The sequence below is a fragment of the Coptis chinensis genome, chromosome 9, assembly GCF_015680905.1.
Source record: "Coptis chinensis isolate HL-2020 chromosome 9, ASM1568090v1, whole genome shotgun sequence".
Classification (NCBI taxonomy): Eukaryota; Viridiplantae; Streptophyta; class Magnoliopsida; order Ranunculales; family Ranunculaceae; genus Coptis; species Coptis chinensis.
Genome location: NC_141464.1, coordinates 9106171 through 9116148, shown reverse-complemented (window position 1 = coordinate 9116148; position 9978 = coordinate 9106171). Strand labels below are relative to the sequence as shown.

At 36.8% G+C, this 9978-nt stretch overlaps 1 long non-coding RNA gene across 1 annotated transcript; it reads left to right on the top strand.

The window, feature by feature from the left end:
- Positions 1-292: 292 nt before the first annotated feature.
- On the top strand, positions 293-1309 carry LOC147474694 (uncharacterized). Its single transcript, XR_015207339.1, has 3 exons — positions 293-677; positions 835-861; positions 1139-1309. It is a non-coding gene; the product is annotated as an uncharacterized LOC147474694 (long non-coding RNA).
- The last annotated feature ends 8669 nt before the right edge of the window (positions 1310-9978 follow it).

Below are 9978 nucleotides of genomic sequence, written 5' to 3'. Positions count from 1 at the left end.
AATTAGTGATTCATTGATTTGTCAGTTGGTTTTGCATTTGGTTATGAAACCTAGATGTATAATTAAAAGTTTAGAAATTAAAAATTACCAAATTCAACATTGTGATGCTATTGCTGAGTATTATTTGTTAGGCAATCATGTTGTGTAATGTTGTAATGCTATTGATGATGTTTAGTGGTGGATGTTTTTTTGTTTGGTGTCTTGACATAGGAGCTTTGGGGAATATCTATTTTAAATAATAAAAAAATTAAGTGAAAGTTTTGTGTTTGGTAACTTGTAATCTGTTGATTTTGACAGCAAGAATTATCTTTATCATACTCCATCAACATAAGGCATTTGTATTTCTTTGTAAAGTTGGAGTATTTTTTTGATAAATTGCCTTAGTAATGTGGGAGTTGATGAGGATCACTCCCCCTGTATTTGGTAGCTTTAGAAAGGCAGTAGATGACTTGTGATACAAATTGTTTCTTTTAGTATGAAGGCATGGCTCCTAATTCATGTAGGCTTTCAGGGTTTTTGAATGTCTAGCACAGTTTCCTTGATGTTTTATTTGTTGATATAATCATGAGTTCTTTGTCATTCAACACAGACGCCTAGCTATTACAATTATGTACTTATATTTGGTTTACAATGTTGCAGCACAATGCAGAGCCTAGACTGTTGATCTTCTTGTGGAGGTTTGCTCCATGTCCTTACCAACCCATAATTATCATTTTTGCAACTATTATGACTGATTACTTATCTAATGGAGTACAGGTTGGCAAAGTGTTCTATCTCACTTTTTCTTTAGTCCTATATCATTGTGTGGTATCTAAGTGATTTTTTTTTCTTTAGGATATGGCAGACCTTCAGATGATAGAGGTATACTTTAATAATTTATTCTATGTAAGTTTCATTGAATCTGTGTGCTTGATGGAAGAATTAAGAAGAGTTAGATACAGGTATTGTGTTTACCTGTGCTCATTGATATTGTGCTTGATACTGTTATCCCTTTATATTAGTTCCTTTATCTAAATTTACTTATGTTTGTAAATGCTATAAATGTTGGTGGCATGGTGTTGAAATCATGAATTATATACATTTAGATATCGTTTAAAATTACATTCGTTTAAAAATTGCATGTCTCTTGGATGCATAGGAAAATGATGTATGTGGGACTTTGTTACAAGCAACGAAGTGACCTATATTAGAAACATGATTGAACCATTTTTAATAAGACGAGGTAGATAAGACGAAGTATCTGGCAGTACTCTCACTACTCGACCATAAATGACTGTGTTACTGGTTGGTCAAGGGAGAATATGCAATAGGGGTGGTGGAGGTCAAGGTGTTGCAGTAGTTGGGTTTGACATGCAATAAATTAATGGTTAATCAGTAATTGGTGGCTGATTTTAAGGTGCATCATATGATACATGTCACTTGGTGATCTAGGATAATTTGTGGATGTCACTTGACATGTAGAGTATATTGTATAGGATAGAATCTTTATGGATCTACCAGTTGAGGTATGGTCATTGGCGAGGCCTTCAAGCAGGAAGTGATTCAAAGCCAGTATAGTTGCCTATGGAGGTTCTTTCTTTTTACTCAAGTCCTTTATGTTTGGGATGCTTGCACTTTTATCAAGGTTCATGTATTATTTTATTTCAAATATAGGTTTGTGAGATTGTCGAGGGGCAGAGATATTTTAAAATTTTGAATGAGAAGCAGGTGAATGCCATGTTAAGAGCATCTTGTCAACATCCCAAGCTAAGGGAGGACAATATCGAAATGGTACGCACCACACTAAGTTTGATACCAGTAAATTTTTTTGTTTGTACTCATCTCTTCTTTGATAATTGACATGACTTTCATACGAGAATTGTTGTTTGAAATCTGTCTTTTCTTAATCAGGCACTGTAGTTGAGTCAATGATATGTCATCCTTCGGAATTTGATTTTTACCTGCGCAGTCATGCTCTATGTTTACCAATTTCAGGGTGTCAAGTTTATAGCAATTTATTATTTGCTTTGTGTAGCTCTCTGTCACTATTAGCATTTTCCTGGCTTATGTCTTGGGACTTTTCTTTCCTTGGAGAGCACTAGCGGTTATAAGTAAGAATGTGGAAAGCTTAATCTTGAGGAGGGTTGTTTTGTTTAAAACTCTGTTATGACTTATTGTTAATACTTCACAGTTAATACTTATGATCGGCTAGGTGCTGACCTCAATATGCTGAAATACTAATAATTATTCTATTGTTGTTGCTGCTTATTATTTGTAATGCTAAATGCCTAAATGTTCAAGTGCCATATATGTTTATATCGTTGTTTTAGTGGAAGAATCCAGATATTGAAAGGAGTTTTCTCATTTGGTTTCCATGATTGGTGGTGAATCTTAAGTTCGTGTTTAAAATGCCTTTTCTCCTACTGTTTATTTTTGTTTCAGTGTGGTGACGTTCTTTGAGTATCTTGCTGATGCACGATTTTGTTCTCATACGAGGCCGTTGGTTAATTATGGATAATTTTTTGAATTGGAGAAGTAGCTGGTTGACTTTGAATTATGGTGTTTGGTTATGTAGTTTGAGCTTCTAGTTATTTTGAGAATGATTATAAAGAGACACTCTAAAAAGGTTTATCTATTTTGGTTTTCTTCAATGCATTGTGATAAATATGTTCCTAGAAACAATAATATTTTGCCTTTTGGGCTTGTTAAGTGGTTGTGGGAGCATGGACCCATTATTCACTTTGTGTAGTTTATTTTTATTTTTATGGAAGGTATATTTGGGTGTATGGTTGTGTTTCTAAAGAGATTTTGGGCCAAGGAAGAATGGATCCAATTATCCTGTACTGGGTGGGGGGTTTTTTTTTTGGCCATGATTCAGTACATTTTGGTCTAGGGACTTTTTTGGTCCTGATTCGGCCTTTTAAAAAAAAAAAAACAGTTTTCTAGCTTTACCCCCCCCCCACAAGATCACACCACATCCAAGTCAACTGTTATCTTTTTGGTCAATGCATGTAAAAAGACTTCATTACCCTTTGCCCTTTTAATAGTTTTCTAGCTTTACCCCTTAACTTAAGCCAATTAGCTTTATCCCTCCAGTTCTTTTATTTAGAGGTTTATCCCCCCCAGAACTTAGGCCAATTAGCTTTACCCCCCTAGTTCTTTCATCTAGAGGTTTTGCCCCCCAAGACCGCAACACATCCAAGTCAACTGAGTTTGACCGTGATGTTTTTGGTCAAGACAAATGAAAAGACTCTAATGCCCTTTTTAGGTATAATTACATAAATACCCTATGACTTTGGCAAATACAAAATTGGAATTCAAATCATCTAGGACACATGTCATGATCTTGTCAACTCTATCCGACGGCTACCACCAATCCTTATCAAATGACATCCACCCTTAACATTATGAAATTACATAATTAACCTCATGGTTGTTAAAAGCTACATGTATGCTAGGAGAAAACCAATTGTCAAAGGGCAATAAAGTCTTTTTGTGTGTTAGTGGTGTATGGTTTGGAGAAGATAATGCTACAGTGATGGTGTATGGTCGTCAGATAGAGTTCACAAGATTATGACATGTGTCCTAGATGATTTGAATTCTAATTTTGTATTTGCCAAAGTCATAAGATATTTATGTAATTATACCTAGAAAAGGGCATTAGAGTCTTTTCATTTGTCTTAACCAAAAACATCAGGGTCAAACTCAGTTGACTTGGATGTGTTGTGGTCTTGGGGTGTGGAATAAAGTTAATTGGCCTAAGTTCTAGGGGGGTAAAGCTAGACAACTATTAAAAGGGCAAGGTAATGAAGTCTGCATTGACCAAAAAGATAACAGTTAACTTGGATGTGGTGTGATCTTTATGGGGTGGGTAAAGCTAGAAAATTGTAAAAAAAAATGAAAAATGACACACATAAAGTGTCGTAGAAAAAAAAAACGACTGCAAAAAAAAGGGTTAGCATACGACACCTAAAAATATTTTTTTTTTTGAAAAACAACGCATCTGTCATGTTTTTTTTCAATAGATCTGGTGTAGTATATATTCCCTACTGCTTTAAAAAAGATATGTCGCAATAATCGAGTGGAAAGATGGCCCCAGAGGCCCAGAGAAAGGTATTTCATTTGGATGTGAGATTTATGAGAGTTTAAGGCATACATTTTATGTGTCAAAGTTTTGTCATAGTTAAGGAATGAAATCGATCTTATATTATCATATTATATAACAAGTATCAACTTATATTGTAGTACAAATATGGCAAAATATCTATGATACTGTTGTAGTTTACAGTTCATCAGGTTTTGAATTTCCAAGAGATTAGTTGGATACGTCACAAATTTTGGTATCTTTTATTTAATATATGCCATTTTTATATTTATTGAAAGGTGTGGTTTTTAATATGTGCTTTTAATTTTCCATTTGGCTATATTTTATAGATTCAAAAGCTTAACAGGCAAATACTCGATTTGGAAAAAATTTAAGAACGAAAAATGGACGACCGCATGAAACTGCAAAAGCAAAGATTGAGAGTCTAAATCAAGAACGGGATAAACTTTGCAATGGTACACTGAGTTGATACTGATGAGACCCAAAAATTTGTCCATCATCGTGTTTTTTTGTATGGTATGTAATATTACCAGTTCAACATTTTGTAAGTGAAACCATATATTTGAATATTATAAGTTGAATATATGATTTTTAACTGGGTTGTGAAAATTCATTCAAGACAACGAGTTGACATTCAATACAATCTCTTGCAGCAAATGAAGCTAGATGGCAATTTGTGAAGAATATCCTATTTAGTTAAGCATTCAATATACCTTATGTCATGGGCAAATATCGTCAACCCGATATTCCAACCCGGATATCGTGACTAACTCAAAATATTGATATAACTGTCGGTATTTTGCGCATAAGTTCATATATTACAGGAACAAGTGGGAAGAAAGAAGGAGAAGAAAGGGAATGGACACGCGTCAGGATAGGATTGGACACTACTATATCTGAAGGACTATATAAAGTAATGATCAGGAGAAAAAAGATACATTCGATTCATTATAGAAATACTTGTAAAACTAGAGCGAAATAGAGAGAGAGAGAGAGAGAGAGAGAGAGAGAGAGAGAGAGAGAGAGAGAGAGAGAGAGAGAGACTTTGTAACCACCATTAATGATGAATACTAAAGCTTGAGTTTCATTTATTTCATATTATAAATTCAATCCAAACCTATTCAATTCATAGCTGATCTTAGAAGAAGATACTTGATCACTACATTGGCGCCGTCCGTGATTCAAAGACAAGAAAAGATCTTTCTTTTCTTCTTTCTTTGAAGATCAAATCCAAGGGTAGAAGTTTTGAGATACATAATAATTGGGTGTGTTTAAGAAGATTATGTTAGATCAGTGAAGTTGTATAAGGAGATATTCATTTTCTTGTCAAGATGCCTCCAAAGCGTACTACAGCAAGTAAAACAATGATGGTTAATGAAGGGAGTACTTCTCAAGCAGCATCCAAGAATGAGGAAATAAGAACAATGCGATCAGTAAGTAGATTGTTGGAAGAAGTAGATGAGATACATGAAGAAGAGGTATCTTTAAAAGCCTTGTTGAGAAGGTTAGAAGATTTGGAAAAGCAGAACAAAGTTTTAATGGTTGAAAACAAAGCTGTGAGAGAAGAAAATGAGAAGTGTGCAGTAGATGATATGTACGAGAAAGATGGCGAGGAGTCGAGTTCAAGCACTCCAGTGGTGAGGAAGAGTCATATCGAGGAAGTGAGAAAAAGCCACCTCGAAGAGGTGCAATCAGTAGCGAAATCGACACTAAAGGTGGTGCAAGAGGAAGAGGCAAAAACACCAATTATGAAGGAAATGGTGCAGGAGATTATGCAGAGGCAATTTAAGGACAAGCTCCTGGAAAAGGTATCAGCCTCGATTCGTAAATTGGCAGATGATGTAAGTAGAAACCCATTGAAAAAGGAAGTAGAGAGGCTGCCATTACCTCCAAAATTCAAGAATCCATAGTTCACCTAGTATGATGGGACCACTGACCCCCATGGACCATCTTTTTAGCTATTGACACCAGTTCTCAATATATCACAGAACAAAGTATTGGGATTCCGTACTATGTCGATCATTTTCTTCGAGCCTTAAAGGCAAAGAATTGAAGTGGTTTTGTACAATACCTGAGGGGACCATTTCATGTTTTTGTGAAATCAAAGAAAGATTCCTCACCAAAGTCATCAGAGGGTGAAGCCGAAACAGGTGTCGGTTCTATTCCAGCTGAAACAAGGGAAAAAGGAGTCTTTGAAGGATTTCTTGGCGAGATTCAAGGCCGAAACTCAATCGGTCGAGAGGCTTGATGAGTTTGAAATGACAGCCGTCATGGCTTTCCAAACAGGTGTGATACCTGGATCATATATGCACAAATATCTCTTGCGAAAAGAAGTTAAAAGTCTACAAGAGTTGTATGACAAAGCTGACAGAGATATTAGAGTGGAAGAAGGGATAAATGCAGCCACTGTGCAAACTATATTGCAAGTGTCGGAGACTGGAAAGAGAGACAAAGATAATGGAGATCGACACGAGAGTCGAGATCCCTCGAGGTTAGATAATAAAAGAACTCAAGAGCATTATACAAATCGGGATAATCAACCACAACAAAGAAGGAAATATGAAAGGACACTGAAAGAAGAGCTAGATCCCAGTAATTTTATCGCCATCAATACCACACCGGAAGATATATTAAGGAAGATCACAAAAGAAGATTTCGTGACCTGGCCAAAATACACTCTCAGGGAAATAAAGGGCAAGCCTTACTATCAATTCCACAAGATTGAGAACCATGAGACAAACAGATGTTTGTAGTTATTAAAGTAAATTGATAGACTAATGAAGGATGGGAAGTTGCGAGAATTCAAGGCTGATGTCAGACCCGCAGAAACAACAACAATACACGATAAACCCGTTGGAGTAATAAATATGATCTACAAAGGGGAAATACCACAGAAGAAAATCATGAGAGATAAAATAAGAAAGATTTCAACGGTAAAAGAAGTGCTCGAGGTCAATGTCGAGCCTGTTCCAATAAGTCAGAGTCTGGTATCGGCTAGCATCCCAGAAGCAATTATGTTCGTACCAGATGACCTGTCTAAGGTGATGTTGCCGCATGATAATGTATTATTAATCACTTTGCGTATCTCTGGATATGGTGTGCAAAAGATACTTGTGGATTGTGGTAGTTCTATGAATATTTTATTTTGGAAAGCATTCATAGGCATTGGTCTCGATGAGACTCATCTAAAGCCATCACAATTCAGTTTGTTTGGATTTAATGGAAGCTCTACCAAGTCCGTGGGGAAAATAAAATTGCCAGTTCGAGCAGGACCTCAAACAGTGATGACGAAGTTCATGGTCATAAAGCATCACTCCGATCACAATGCAACACTTGGTAGAAAGTGGATACACGATATGCGTGCTGTCCCAATTACATTCTACCAGGTAATCAGATTTCCCACTGTGTATGGCTTGCACGAAATTAGGGGGGATCAGTCGGAGTCAGAAAAGTGTAATTTTGTCACTATAAAGGGGATGATGAAGGGAAACAGCCAAGACACTGGGGGCGTCTTGGAAAGCTCTAAGTAGCAGTTACAGCAAGCTTTACCTACTGACACTGATATGCAGATACATGAGCATGTAAAGTTCACACAAGAGCTAAAGTAAAATGAAGAACCCTGGGAAAGAAAAACAATAGGAGAAAGTGAGCGTCATACGTTCATTGGTCACAGAAATGTCTGCCACTATAAGAAATGAGTTGATGGTCTTTTTGAAAGAGAATCAAGATGTTTTTGCATGGTCAATGTCGGACCTTACCGGTATCGACCCAGCTATCTGTTCACACAAGTTGAATATAGAAGAAAATGCAACTCCGGTCTATCAAAAGCATCGAAAGGTTAGACCAATGTACGAAGAAGCGGTGCAAGATGAGATATAAAAGATATTAAATAATGGCATAATTAGAGAAGTGGATCATTCTTAATGGGTGGCGAACATAGTAGTAGTCCCAATAAGGATGGTAAAGTTCGAATTTGCGTCGACTTTACTGATGTAAATAAGAAGTGTCCTAAAGATCATTATCCAATGCCAAGGATAGATTAGTTGGTTGATTGAACAGCTGGTTTTGAATTAATTAGTTTTTGTGATGGATATTCGGGATATTTTCAGATTCTAATGGCTATTATAGATCAATTGAAAACGGCGTTCGTCGTTAATGGAGGTATATACTATTTCATCATAATGTCATTTGGGTTGAAAAATGCTGGAGCTACTTAATTATCAAAGGTTAGTGGAGAAAATGTTTAAGAAGCTCATAGAACTAATTGTCAAGGTCTATATCGACGATATGATTATAAAGTCCATGAAAGCTGAAGATCATGTGAAGGACCTCGATACTGTATTTAGAATATTGCGAGAATTTAACATGAAGCTTAACCCAGAGAAGTGTACTTTTGGGGTCAGCTCTAGAAAATTCTTGGGGTATATTGTTACCAAGTGAGGAATCAACGACATCAACGCTAATCCTGATCAAATACGAGCACTTCAGCAAATGCCAGATGGGGGAGAAATGCTGACGCTTACAAAGCCAGATGAGGGAGAAAGTTTGCTTCTCTATTTGGCTGTGTTAGAATTTGTTATAAGTTAGGTATTGGTAAAAGTTGAAAAGGGTGTTGAAAGACCAGTGCATTTTCAAAGCAAAACAATGCTCGAGGCAGAGACATGATATTCGACACTGGAGAAATATACTTTGGCGCTATTATTCTTGTCTCAGAGGCTGAAGCCATATTTTCAATCACACTGTGATCGCTATAATGAATCTCCCATTAAAGCAGACTCTGGCGAAAACTGCCAAATCAGGAAGAATGTCGAATTGATCAGTACTAATAAACGAATTTGTTGTCGAATACCGAAATCGAGGATCGGAGAAAAGTCATGTACTGGCCGACTTCTTGGTTGATTTTCTATGTGAGGATACTAGTTGGGGCATGGAAGAGGAGGAGTTCTCAATGTTGCAAGAGCCCGAGGATATTATCGATACAGATGATCCATGGGCTGGAACAAATGGTTGGAAACTATTTGTCGATGGATCATCTAGGAGTAAAGGATGTGGCATCGGGGTTGTATTGGTTACACCCAAAAATTAAAGGCTAAAAATAGCAGTAACGTTAGGATTCCATGCATCGAACAACGAGGCTGAGTACAAAGCATTAATCGCCGGACTCGAGATGGCCAAATCTCTCAAAGTGAAAGAATTATCAATTTTTAGTGACTCAATGCTCATTGTCAGCCAGATTAATGGAGGATATTCAGCAAAATGTTATAACATGGTGGATTACTTGAGTTTTATAAAAACTAAGTTGAGGGACTTTAGTAAAATAAGGTATCAACACCTCAATAGAAATGAAAACAAGCATGCAGACGCCCTAGCTTATGTGGCAGTGATGCTAGAAAATACGGAGGGTCGCACTTTGCACATCGGCATCCAAGAGAGGCCAAGCATCGATGTCGACGAACTAGAGGTTATGAAAATCGGCACATTGGGGGCGTCATGGATGGAAGCATATATATCATACTTACTTGAGGGTAAAGTACCTGAGGACAAAAATGAAGCTAGAAGAATCAAGTCAGGAGCACAAAGATATGTATTGATTGATAATGAGCTATAACGAAAGAATCTAGGAGGTCTGCATCTGAAGTGTATAACACATGAGGATGCACATTTAATCATTGCAGAACTCCACGAAGGAGAATGTGGAAACCATTCAGCTGGAAGATAATTGGCAAATAAAATCACAAGGCAAGGATATTTTTGGCCCCAGATGCGAAGAGATTGTCTTCGTTATGCTAAAAAGTCCATACGATGCCAAATACATGGAAAGGATATACACGTTCCAGCTGAGTAGTTGCACTGTGTATCAAACCCATGGCCTTTTGTGCTATGGGGCATGGATA